This window comes from Mastomys coucha, unplaced genomic scaffold (assembly GCF_008632895.1).
Source record: "Mastomys coucha isolate ucsf_1 unplaced genomic scaffold, UCSF_Mcou_1 pScaffold3, whole genome shotgun sequence".
Lineage (NCBI taxonomy): Eukaryota > Metazoa > Chordata > Mammalia > Rodentia > Muridae > Mastomys > Mastomys coucha.
In genome coordinates, this window is record NW_022196909.1 from 31,350,081 (window position 1) to 31,363,162 (window position 13,082).

At 39.6% G+C, this 13,082-nt stretch overlaps 1 long non-coding RNA gene across 3 annotated transcripts in view; it reads right to left on the bottom strand.

The window, feature by feature from the left end:
• LOC116075241 overlaps positions 1 to 13,082 on the bottom strand; it is a 117,444-nt gene that overhangs the window by 51,573 nt on the left and 52,789 nt on the right. For 2 of the 3 annotated variants that reach the window (XR_004112479.1, XR_004112480.1), the window contains exons 1-2: positions 11,129 to 11,274; positions 9,355 to 9,455 (exon numbers count right to left, since the gene is read on the bottom strand). This is a non-coding gene — a long non-coding RNA (uncharacterized LOC116075241). Of the gene's footprint in view, positions 1 to 9,354; positions 9,456 to 11,128; positions 11,275 to 13,082 lie in introns of those variants that run through there. The other variant, XR_004112481.1, reaches the window with a different exon arrangement.

The window sequence follows — 13,082 nt, forward strand, 5'->3', positions numbered from 1 at the left end:
AAAAAAAAAGAAAAAAAAAGAAGAAGAAAAAAAGAAAACAACTAGAATGGGATTTCAAGAGTTGTTTCCTTGAGAAACTATTAGAGAGGGAGAAGCACAGAGACAGAAAGAATGTCTGTGTTTAGGACACTGAGCTGGATAGTTTTTTGTCAACGTGACCCAACCTGAAGTCATCTGAAAGGAAGCAACCTCAATTAAGAAGACGCCTCTGCCACCCAGAGCTCCCAGGGACAAAACCACCAACCAAAGAGCACACATGGATGGGTCCATGGCTCCTGCTACACATGTAGCAGAGGATGGCCTTATCTGGCATCAGTGGGAGAAGAGGCCCTTGGTCCTGTGGAGGCTTGTTGCCTCAGCACGAGAGGATAGTAGGGATGAGGCGGGAGTAGATGAGTGGGTGGGGGAGCACCCTCTTAGAGGCAAAGGGGAGGGGAGATGGGATGGGGGTTTGCGGAGGGGAGACCCAGGAAGGGGGACAGCATTTGAAATGTAAAGAAATGAAATAACCAACTAATTTAAAAAAAAAAAAAAAAGGACAAGAAAATATCCTGAAAAGGCAAACCTAAATAAATAGATAGATAAATAAATATTTTGGTTGTTTAGAAAAGAGAAGAGGAAGAGGGAAAAAGGAGAAGGAGAAGAAGCAGAAGAAGAAACAGAAGCTGCCTCCATAAGATCAGGCTGCAGGCAATCTTGGATGGTATTTCCTAAATTGATCATTGATGGAGAGGGTCCAGTCCATTGTGAATGGGGTCATCCCTGGGCTCTAACCTTAACTGTACTTCCAAGTTGCATACCGATTTTCAGTTGCCAACTAATCTCTCTGCCATAAATCACAGGTCCTGAGTTCTATAAGAACGCAGGCTGAGCAAGCCATGAGGAGCAAGCCAGTAATCAGCAACCCTTCATGGCCTCTGCATCAGCTCCTGTCTCCGGTTTCCTGCCCCGTTTGATTTCCTGTCTTGATCTCCACAACAATGGACTACAATATAACCATGCAAGCCAAATAAATGAATTCCTCCCCAGCTTTCAGTTGCCAGCTAGTCCCTACTCTGCCATCAATCACAGGTCATCATTAATCTCCTAACCTAACCATTTCCAAACAGCCAATAAGACCGTGAATGTCCCCATCACTGTCGAATCTTCCTACTCCCCTTACTCTTTCTAACCACAGCAATGAGTTGACACCTCTATGAACTCTTCCTTCAATACATCCCCCTCACCTCGATCGTTGCAACACTGCCGTCCCTCTGGTGCAAGTCATTATCTCTTGCAAAGACTATTGCAAACAAGGTCTTTATGTGTTTCCTACATTGGGGACACTGTCCTATATAAGTCATCCTCAACCCAGGTAGAGAAAAGCCTGCTGAAAGTATATACATAATTCCTCTATTCAAATGCCTTTGCTTTTTTGCCACAAAGTCCCAGAGTAAGTATAAGTTAAGGCCATGAACTGCCACTTCTGCCACTAGAACCTGTCCCATCTATGCCATATCCAGCCAGGCACCACTGGACCAGCGGTAGGCCCCTAGTCTCTACCCAAGAGAGTCTCCACCCAAAACCAAACCCTCTTTCCACATGTCCATGACATATTTAAACACGGCCAACCTATTCATTGTTTATGTCTGAGTGACATGTATTTTCGCTGCCAATTATTTGAATTAACTGAGGCATTACTCTCTTTACAACAAAAATATGCTAAACTATGTTCTTTATATAATGAATGTCCAGATCATTATCGAATTCTGCTTCCCTGGAGTAATACTTGGGTATGTTTCCTTCCATATAGTCCTTTGCCTTATTTAAAATTAGTTGTGTAAGCTGCCTGACCTCAGGGTCAGGGTCAGGGTTTGAGTCAGGGTCAAGGTAAGCATTTCTCATTATAGAAGGTTTAAATTTTGTTTGTTTGGATGTCTGGTTTTTGTTTTGTTTTGTTTTGGCAGAGGTTGGTGATTAATGCAGAAATAACTGGTCAAAGTGCAAAGAATCCTGTCTGTGGAGTATTCATCTGTAACTGAAAGATCTGCTTCACAGTCTACCCACAAGGCTTAGCAACCACTGCAGAAAGGAAGGTGGAAGGACTGTAAGAGCCAGAGGTTGGGAAAGGCTACACAAAACAGTGTCCTTTAAGTGTCCTCTATATTCATGAGCCCACAGCAGCTATGGTTGTTTACATAAGACCAGTACAAGAGCAAGCCAGTGAACATTTCAACAGGAAGCTGGGGTGTATCATGAACCCCTACCCATAGATGAGAAACTATTGACAGTTTATGGCTGCCAGGGAAGAAGAGTCAATTTTCTTTAGAGGTATGTGCATGGTCCCTTGTAAAGTTACCATGCTCCAATTAATGACCCTACACCCACATGCATATGGGAAACACACACTGAACTCTGTGGGGTTATTGAGAGAGAGAGAGGGGGGGGGGAGGGAGAGAAAGACAGACAGAGAGAGAGAGGGAGGGAGAGAAAGACAGAGAGAGAGAACATGAACGAGAGGAGAATGAGCAGCAATGAATCTGGAAGGAGTTAGGAAGAAGAATGGGAGGGAATATAATTAAAAGACATTGTACACATACATGAAATACTCAAAAAGTAATATTATATTAAGTGCTGGCAAGATGGCTCAGTTAGCAAAGCTACTGTTGCCAAGCCTGAGGCCTTGAATTTGATCCCCAGGCCAACCTGGGAGTTGTAGAAGAGAGCCAGCCATTGAAAGTAGTCCTCTAGCAGAGATAAGCATGAACCATGTACACACATTCACACATGCAAAATACAAAAACTATAAAACCATTTTTAAAATTGCACAATAATGCACATTTGCTTAATAGTTTGGTTTCCAAAAAAGATACTATTATATGGATGACATACAATATAAGTATATACATTTATTCTGCAACTAACTTTCCTTAGATAGTTTACATGAGCATGTGGGCACCTCAGGTTTATAAAGCTCTGCTTCATCTACATTAATAATTGCCTCACCTACATATATACATAGTCATTAATTTATTCCACCATTACCATAAGTGAGCATTCTGTGGTTTTTTTTTTTTAATGTTACAAACAAAGCTTAAAGAAACATCTTTGTAGGTAAACCTTTATAACTTATTACTTATTTGTCTCAAATCAATTCCCAGGAGTGAATGACTAGGAGAGATAGCATGCACATTTTAAATGTAATAAAATGCAGCCAGATTACTTTCCTGAAGTAATAATGTATTCCTAATGCCAGCAGCAGATGAGAGCAAAGACTCATTTCCGCACCCCTTCTAATAATAATGTGCTAATTTCTTCATTCCTGTTGAGCCGTTATTTGAAAAATTATATTTTAGAAGTTGAAAGTTACATACTCATTAGACATTCCTTGTTCTCTCCTGTTAAAAGTCTTCTTTTCTCTCAGAAACCTTCAGAGCACATTTTTGGTCATTATTTTTTGGAACTTTTAATGTTGCTCTTTGCACTCAATTAAATGTTCCTCTATCTCTACCATTCTATGGCTCTAAAAGGCCAGAGGATGTCTCTTGCTACCCTTTGAGATTCTACAACGTCTTCACTGTGGTGGTACACAGGAGAGGGTCCAAGTTTTTGTTTATTGGGTCCAGTTGATTGGTTTGAGAAAAGGAGGTTACAGATGAATTTCTAACTTGCATATGTTTTTGTGGAAGCAATTTCAAGCAGCTTGCTGCAAAACTCTATCAGTGACAGGACATCTGGATGAGACAGCTACATGATGTCCATTTAATAAGTCAGCCACTGAACATCTGGGATAAGGTAAGCTAATTAAGGATATAGAGACATAACGCGCCTGAGAAGCCAGATTGCGTATAGAAACAAATCCAAAAGAAATCAGCAGAGTCAGATCAAATGTTTACCATTGGGGTCAAAAAGAAAGAAAGATTATATCTCACTGTAAACGACTTTTCAAAGCAAAACAAAATCCAAAGTCCTCAGAGTCTGGAGTACATTGAGTATGGCTGCACTTCATGTGTTGAGATTTGCTAGGCACACAGTAACCCATTGTACATCACACACACACACACACACACACACACACCTGTATAGCAAGTAAATATTACTATCATTATTATCCACATATTATAAACAGGATCTTAACCTTCTTTCCCAAGACGGCAAATGGACATGGGAACTGAGTTGGAAGAGCTCATTGTTTTTGAGTGCAGGATGCCTATAACATCTAATCTATGCAGGAAGAGAAACAAGGGCAGGAGATATTTCATCAGACGTGCTTTGAAATCATGACTTCACTGAGGGGGTTGGGGGAAGACAGAACGACATTCACCCAGTCCACAGTTAATGCTTAGTGCACAGGCCCAGACTCCAAAGTCAAAACCCAGGAGGAGAGTAAACAAACAAGCAATTTTCCACTCTGAACACTTTATCATTAATTTGAAAAGACAAAGGAAGTTCTGGCCATGGCATAGTTTCACTATGGAGAAATAACCATGCAAAGCTAAGGGAAACGGCCACAGAACCTAAGTATGGAAAGCCAGAAGCAGCCACTTAATGCTGGCCAAAACAATTTGTAAACACGTTCTCGGCTGACTATACCTGTGTCCCCTGGCTGTGGCCACCATCCCACTCTACCAATATCAAGTGCCAAATTAGCACCTCTTGGTGGAATCTCAGCACTTCACCTAGCTCCTTCCGGTTTGTTCTAGTTCTCCTGTCTTCCAAAGTTACTGATAACTACTGGTCTCTTTTGCATTTGTTCTCTCACTTCTTCTTTAAGCCAAGGAGACACTGAGAGAGAAGGCAGTTGGAATCCAGTTCTCTCAACTGGACTGAATTGCTGGCTTTTTTCTGGACAGATAGCCCCCTCAAGTTCCAGGGTTTGATCACCATAACAACAGAAATGACAAAAATAGATGTAAATAAAAAAAAATAACTGTAAATAACACAAGGAGTCAGATATCTTTGAATTCATTTCTCAAGCTTGCTGTTTTTTAGGGTCCTGAACCGCATTTATAACCCATCAGGACCCCATTTTATCTTTGAAGTTAACATTATAATAGCACCCACCTTACAAAGTTTTTAAGAGCATTCATCTGAGTACTATATATATGACCTACAGTAAGTGTTTGTGTTAGTCATTTTTATATTGCTGTGATAACACACCCTGGCAAAAAAACAGCTTTAGAAAGCAAGGGTTTGTTTTGGCTCATGGCTTGAGGATATAGGCCATCCCATTGGGGAAGGCAGGAACTGGGGGTAGCTGACCACACTGCATCCCAATCAAGAAGCCAGGAGAGATGGATGCTGGTATTCAGCCAACTTTCTTCTATTCCTCCAGGCAGGACCCCATCCTAGGGAATGGTCTTAAAGGCAGGTCTCCCCAATTCAGCCAACCTGCCCTAGATAATCCCTTACAGTACCCAGTGGCTTGGCTCATAGGTGTTTCCAGTCCTATCTAGATGACAAGCAATAATAAACGCACACCACCCAATTAGTACAGGGAACTTATTAATACATCTATTAGCAGGATTGTTGAGTCAAGACTAAAAATAAATTAAAATTTCTAAAACTCATGAATAGGAGGGTTTTTTTTTTAAAATTGTCTTGAAGCCCCTTTGTTTTCTCTTTCTGGAGACAGGATTCAACAGTTAGCACAGAGTGTAAGGAGATAGCTAATAGGCTCCCTTCTGTCCTTAATGAATAGTCTCAAAGGACGAATCCAGTACCTTCCCTTAGATACAGGAACACATGATAGACCTTTGTCTAATGGCCTTCCAAGGATGGAAAATGAGCAGAAACTTCAAGAGGAAAAAAATGACAGGATGGTTTGTCTCACAGCTAGTGGATAAAATCTTGTCAAGTGCATGTGGTAGGCAAATATGGAGGCCATATGATACATTCATCCTGATTTTTCTTCTCCCCTCTGTGGACTCCGACTAAATTGTCCATAGCACCCAGGTAATGATACTGCACCAATGGATTAATATCACTGACTGGCTCCTATGGAAAGAGTGATTATCCGTAAGCTGTCAATCAAAGCATATGCATTCATCAGCAGCACAGAGCAGGATGTAGAATGGTTTAAAGCAGAGAGGACACAGGACAGCAATGGTCCCGAAAGTTAGGCTGGGACATTAAAACAATTCACTGCGTTTCAGGATGAATAATCCCACGGGGAAGAGGCAAATTTTAGAAACTTTTCAGGAGACAGATAAAATGGCTTAATTTAGGAGATTAGCCAGCCCAGTGGAGGGTTTGAGGAGGATTAATATGGTCGGGTAGAGACCAAAGATGAAAACTGAAAATGATAGCAAGATGAGCTGTTAAATTTCTAAAAACCAAATATTCATCAGTTGAAGGCTTGGCTATAGTTCAGTTGTTCAAATGCTTATCCAGCAGGCATGAAGCCCCCTGAGTTAAATTCCCAGCACTCATGACCCATGCATGGCACATGGGAGGTGGAGGCAAGAGGATTATTAATTGAGGTTATAGTCAGGTGTACAGAAAGTTCTGTGTCACATGGGACTACTTAGGACCCTGTCTAAGAAAAAGGAAAAGAAAAGAAGAAAAAGAAAAACAAATAAATAATTTAAAAAAAAATCTTCAACTGGAAGTGAAGTTACAACCTAGATTAAAACGCTGTTGAATAGCTGTGCTATCATTTACTGAAAACTGACTTTATCCTATTCTCATGAATTGAACACAACATATTCCAAAAATAGTAAAACTTTCTAAATCTTGTTTGCCACTGCAGTAACATATATTCTCTATTTTCATTAAAATCCAATTTCTTGCCATCGGCTTTCTTCTTAGTCAGAGTTCCTAACCCAGGTGACCCACTAAGCTGTTTTAAGATAACTTCAAGAGAGCCTCCGTGTAGATCATAGGTTCTTCTCATTTGGCATTTATGCCAATCAAAACATGCCATCTGTGTTTTCATTTCCTTAATTTTTCTTCAGGTACTTAAGTCAGTCTACTTAATGACATATTTAGGTTTTGGGGTAGTCAAAAACAAAACAAACACTCTACTCATATACTACATTACCAAGAGAAACTGTAACTCAACAGTCAGAGGCAAGGGGTGGGTGGGTACAACTTCATCTTTCTGATCAACTGATCAACCCTGTAGAGATTAGTGGGTGGAGAAAGGTGTATATTCTGCTTCAGTACACATGGGGCGATGTGCTCTGAAGTAAAATTGAGTCAACTCAGAGATTTATTATAGACAGCCTTCGGTATATTAAGCTGACTTGGAACTCAGTAGCCTGAACTTCTGATTTCTCCTTGCCTCTGACTGTTGAGTTCTAATTTCTATTGGTAATGGGTAGTAACGCCCACAATCCCAGCACCTCCATACCCAGCACGCACACTCTAGGAGTCCAATCTAAGACTTCATCAGGATAGAAGTTCATTAATTCGAGTGCCCCATCAAACACTTGACTGTTCCATCTTCTAAATGGAAGGTTAAAATCAAAAGAAAGCATTACGAAGCTACATTTTATTGCACATACAATCTGACAGGACCGGAGAGATGGTGGTACAGAGGGATGAGTTATAAGGAGAATGATAAGATGGGGAGGGGGGCAGTGGGTCAACTGTAGATCGTGATGGTCTAAAATTCTCTTAGCCCAGAGGACCCTACATAAAATAACAACTAAATGTGATGCAGCATCTACTATAGGATCCACAAGAAGCAAAAATGATATTAAAAGGAAAAGCTATGAATTCTGGATGAAACGGAACTCCACTCAATAATAGTGTACCAGTGTTATTCATGAACAGTGAAGAGGCACTATGCAGCACACTGGAAGTCAGATACATAAGAGTTCTGCACTTTACTTAGAATTTTTCTTTAAGCCTGGAAGTATTCTAAAATAAACTTTGAAAAGTTGATGACCTAGAAACATATTTTTCTAGTAACTTTTCCCCAAGGCTACTAACTACTTAAGAAGGGTGGAAAATAAAATACTTTATGGATAAAATGTTGATATAGGCTTGATATCACAGGCATAGATTTGGATGGATAAATATAAACAATCAATTAAGAAATTAAAAGATATATGTGTTAAAACACACATGTCCTTAACATTACCAAAGTTTAAGATTTAGCTTTATTTTGTTATAGAAAGCCAGAAAAACAACCTTTTTGTTTATTTAAACAAATTACCTGGAAAATGTTCCTTAATCAAGGGATCCTAATTAAGTTTCTCCTTAGCATACTCACATTCTGTGCCCAGAGAAAGCAAATATCAGACTGAATGCAACTGGCTAGCATTTCACACAAAACAGATGGATAAGCATGCATCAAGAGGAAAATATTAAAAGGACTTTGACTCTGCCTCTGTTAATATTATCAATAAAACTCTAATGCCGTTATGTAGAAAGAGCCCAGTGACAAGAGTCCTTTTATAGATAACTCAATAACATGTCACTACACATATAACATCTGCTTAGCAAAAAGCCATGAAATATAAGATCTAAGAAATAGTGTCCCCCCCCACCCCATAAGACTCAAGACATCTCCCTCAGTCTTCTCTTAACACTTGTGGGAAGATGTTCTTTTTGAAATTTTGCCTCTGTCATCAAGCAGCTAGGCCTGAATTTTTTTTTTTTTTTGAAGTGGACCTACAGCTTTCTGTGACCATCTGAGTTCACATTAAATCAGGCCACTTTCAAATGAAGTCTATTGAATGTCATCTTTGTGTCAAGGTTTTAATTTCACAGTAGATTTAACCAAAGAGACGTAATTTCACCAAATTAAAAACACATGCTTTTTACAATAAACCCAAACCCTCCAGGAGTGATCTGAGTTTAGAAAGTTTGACCGGAGCCTCGGCTAGAAAGGGAAAGAAAAAGGGCAAAAGGACCGGATACCCTAATTTAAAATTTCAGATACTCGGAATAATAGAGAAACAGGATTAACAAACATTCTGTCAAAAGGACACCACTCTTGCTAGCTAGAGACAAGTTCTCCAACCAAAGGGCGCTTTTCTGCCTCTGTGTAACCCTCCGGTGTCCACTTGTGTGTGTACATCATAAATGGTGTCCCAGCAACTCTCAGGAATGAGGGAGGGGAATGTGGGGCTAGCCCTTGTAAGCCATAGGATGTGAGTGTCTTCTACATGCAGGTGCATAGGTGAATTAGAGAGGGAACAAAAAGGACATGGAGGAACATGATGACGTGGAGAATAAGAGAGGGAGACAGAGAAAGGAAGGAAGGAATGGGGCCACAGAAGTCAACTTACAATAAAACTGTGAAGATGAATAGCAGATAGTAAACTTCTAGCATGTGACAGTCATAACAGCCATTGCTTTATCCTCCTAAAAGTGCTATAGACTCTGTGCTACTTAAGGCCTAACATGGAAAACAAAGGTCACCTGCATTCAATGCCTTGCTCCTTCATTGTGTAGATACAAGACAAAGTCCCAGATCGGTTGAACTTCTTAACCTTTCACCTTTTCTGTTTTTTTAGTCCTACCTGCCAAAAAAGAAGTCAGAACCAAGTAAAAATAATCATCCAGATAACATGAAAAATAAAAGACTTCACATAAGTGTTTTTAAATCAGAATACATATTCAGGTTTCAATTCTCTAACGGAAGGACCAAGTTCCGTTGCATTCAGAGAAAACAATATTTTATATTTCTAGCAACATGATGAATCAGTTGATAGGCTTCTATTGAAAAAGGAATCTGAGAGGTTAGAGAGATGGTTCAGCAGTTAAGAGGGCACACTGCTCTTGCAGAGGGCCTGACCTCACTCCCCAGCATCAGCTGTCTCACAGCCAGTTCTAACTCCAGCTCTAGGGGCTCTGACCCCACTTGTGGCCTCTGCCGGTGCCTGCACTCAAATGTGTACATTCACACATACATACATACATACATACATACATACATACATACATATATATGTAATACTAACACAGTAAAATAAATATTGTAAATGCTTCAAATGTTGAATTTGCTAGAGGCAAACTGAGATATTTTAAGAATAAACTAAAATCATGACCAATAATACAGTTAGAAGTCGATATGTTAGTCTATGGAACTGCATACTTAAGATTACACATTTTATTGCTTGTAAATTACACATCCCTTAAAAGATCTATCTAAATTAATGAATGGGTTAACAATAGGAAAGAAAGGAAAAACTAATTTCTATTTCTGATTACACTTGAGCAAGTAGAACAACATTCTCTTTAAGAACAACATGAAAATTCAAGCAAAACATGAAAGTAAATTGCTTAAAGGAATTGGATTGCTGTTAACAAAATTAAAATTTGATAAGTCAAAATCCAGAGGAAAAGAAAATTCATTAAGATAAATCTAATATTCTGTGTCCAATTTCTCCCTTTAGGGTAGTCATGTTTTTAATTGAGAGATTAAGAGGCTGTAGAGGAATTTTAATCCAGCAACATGGCTGTTCTTGCAAGGAACTGCATCCAAAGATCTTCTAGGTCTGTGAGAATACAGATACACCCTTAATCCCAGGACACATAGACAAGAAGATCTCTGAGTCCAATGCCAGCCTGGTACAGAGCAAGTTTCAGGTATAGAAAAGTTTAGGTCCAGGTATGGTGGTATATGCCTTTAATCCTAGCACTCAGGCGATAAAGGCATGCAGTTCTCATTAGTCAGCTAGGAATCAGTTCAGCAGTTGAGTTGAGTTCACAGCAGTTCAGTTGGTAGCAGTTCAGTTTGGAGTTCTGAGGCAGTTTTTACACGGACAGTTTTACAGACAGATTGCAGAGAGAACAAGCTAGACACAGATGAAGACAGAACAAGTCAGAGAATGAAAAGGAACCAGAAAGACTAGAACAAATTTCCAGAGTTAACTTTAGGCTAAGCCGAACAATCCGGTGAGAATCCCAGAGAACTCAGATTGAATCAGCCAGCTTGGAGAGAAGAGTATGAGCCACAACAGCCAGCCAGAGTTCAGAAAGAACCAAAAAGGGTAAGCTTACTTGGCAGTAAGCCTCTGAGATGACAATTATTTCAGACAAATAAAAATTACTTTTACAAGAAGAAAAGAAAAGGAACATCAGAAAAATGCTTTTCCTGGGTGAGCCGACAAAACAGTGATTAGGAATGTTGCCTTGGGTAGGTCTTGAGTGTCCCAAGTCTCATACAAAATTAAGACACAAAAAGTAAGACCTGCGAGCAGTGCTTTTCCCTCCAGGCACACTTGTAACAGCCTAGGTAAAATGTTAAAGCCTAAGTTACCTATCTAGCCTGCCATTTTGTGCTGTTACTAACGGTATGAAGAAACTTTCTCATGTGCTGTTACTAGGAAACTTTCCCATGATCTAGTTGATTGCAGATTCTGTTATGTTCTGTGCTTTAATGTTCTTGGAAACCAGTCACAACAGAAGTCAATTAGAACTGCTTTGTATAGTTAGCCACAATAAGCTTGGACCTGAACCAACAACCAGGCAGAACTTGATTCACTGATGTATAAGCATTTATAGATTTTGCTTTTATAAGCTGCAACTTGGAGGGACTTCAATGTAAGAGAGATACCTGCATCAATATAAGAAGCTATTTAAAATAAGACTTCCATTTTGAGTAGAGGTCAAATAAAGCTTAAGTTCCTAAGACCTCCCTAGAAACTGACAATCTACTTGGCAGAAAAAGACATATGTGTGGGTAACTGACAACTTGGTTAGCAACTTAAAACATGAATGTTGAGCAAGGCAAGTTAGCTCCCATAGTTGAATACCCCAACCAATGGAAGCATGATATATGTACAAAAGTCCCCTATCCCTAAATCCTGATTAGTGGAATAACTTGGCACATATGTTTGTAGATTTCAGGCTTAAAAGACTCTATGGGATCTTGACTCAATATTGAAGTCTGCTCTCGAGTTTGGTCTGCAGCCCTGGTGGATCAGACTTGAGACATGACATTCAATAAACCATTCCTATTTCACCAAGATCAGTGTCTGAGAGATTTTGCAGGGCAATTCCCAGACCTCAAAAATATTGAATACCTAAGCTGTACAGGTAAAGAAGCCAAACCTCAACAGGTATATAACAGAGAAGAAGTAGAGCTGTGTAGTCCTCTGGGTGCACAGAGCAAAATCTATAAAGTGGAAGTCAACAGCACTCCATGGCAAAGAAGGAGACTAGGGAGTGCCTTGAGCTCTCAGGTTGTGTTCTTGGAGGAATGGAAAGCACCAGAAGAGTCTAAGTCACATCATCCCCAGCTGCATTTCTTATCCGGTCTACTCTAGTTAACATGTTCTCACAAGAAAGGGTGTGCCGCTATAGGTCCCACAGGACTGTCAGCATATTCTTTATTTGGTCATACATGGGGTGGAAGTGTCAACCAAAACATACTCTAGCAAAAAAAAAAAAAAAAAAAAAAAAAAAAAAACGTTTTATGGAAAATAGGATCTTTTGATCACGACATACCAACCTATAAGTAACCTAGAAGTCTTCTGCTAAACACAACTAAATTAGCAGTGAAATGCATTTCTCTCATATGCAGAAGCTAGACAGTATGTGTAGGTAGCTGACTATACACATGTATATGTCCACATACATATACACAGGCTCATAAGTCATTAAACTTGAGAGGGTAATGATAATTCTTAAGTGAAGGAGGAAGCAAGAGAAAGAGAAATGCTAATTGCAACCTTGAAACTCTACCACCCAAAATGGTGGCCAATATATTTCACAATATATTATACTGGCCATATGTAGAGATGATATCTTGGTAATGTGTGAAATCTAGTAGAATTAGGAGACACACTAGCAAGCACAAAAGGACAGGAGAAAAAAGAAGAAGAAGAACTTGGAAAGAGAAAATAAATAAGAATATCCAAGGTCAGCAAAAAATATCAAGCCACATCCTGAAGAAGTGCCAGTCCTCTATAAAGAACAGATCACAGCAAAAGTATGTTAGACCAAAATACCTTTAAAGAATTCCAAAGAAAAACCCTAAAAAGCAAAAGAAGAACAGATTATCTCAAAGGAGCAACCATAGAGAGTAAAGGCAGTGCAATCAACAGCAGCAAAGAATGGGATGACATTAGAAGTTTCTCAAATGATGGTGGTGGTAGTGGAGGTGGTGGTGGTGGTGGTGGTGGTGGTGGTGGTGATGGTGG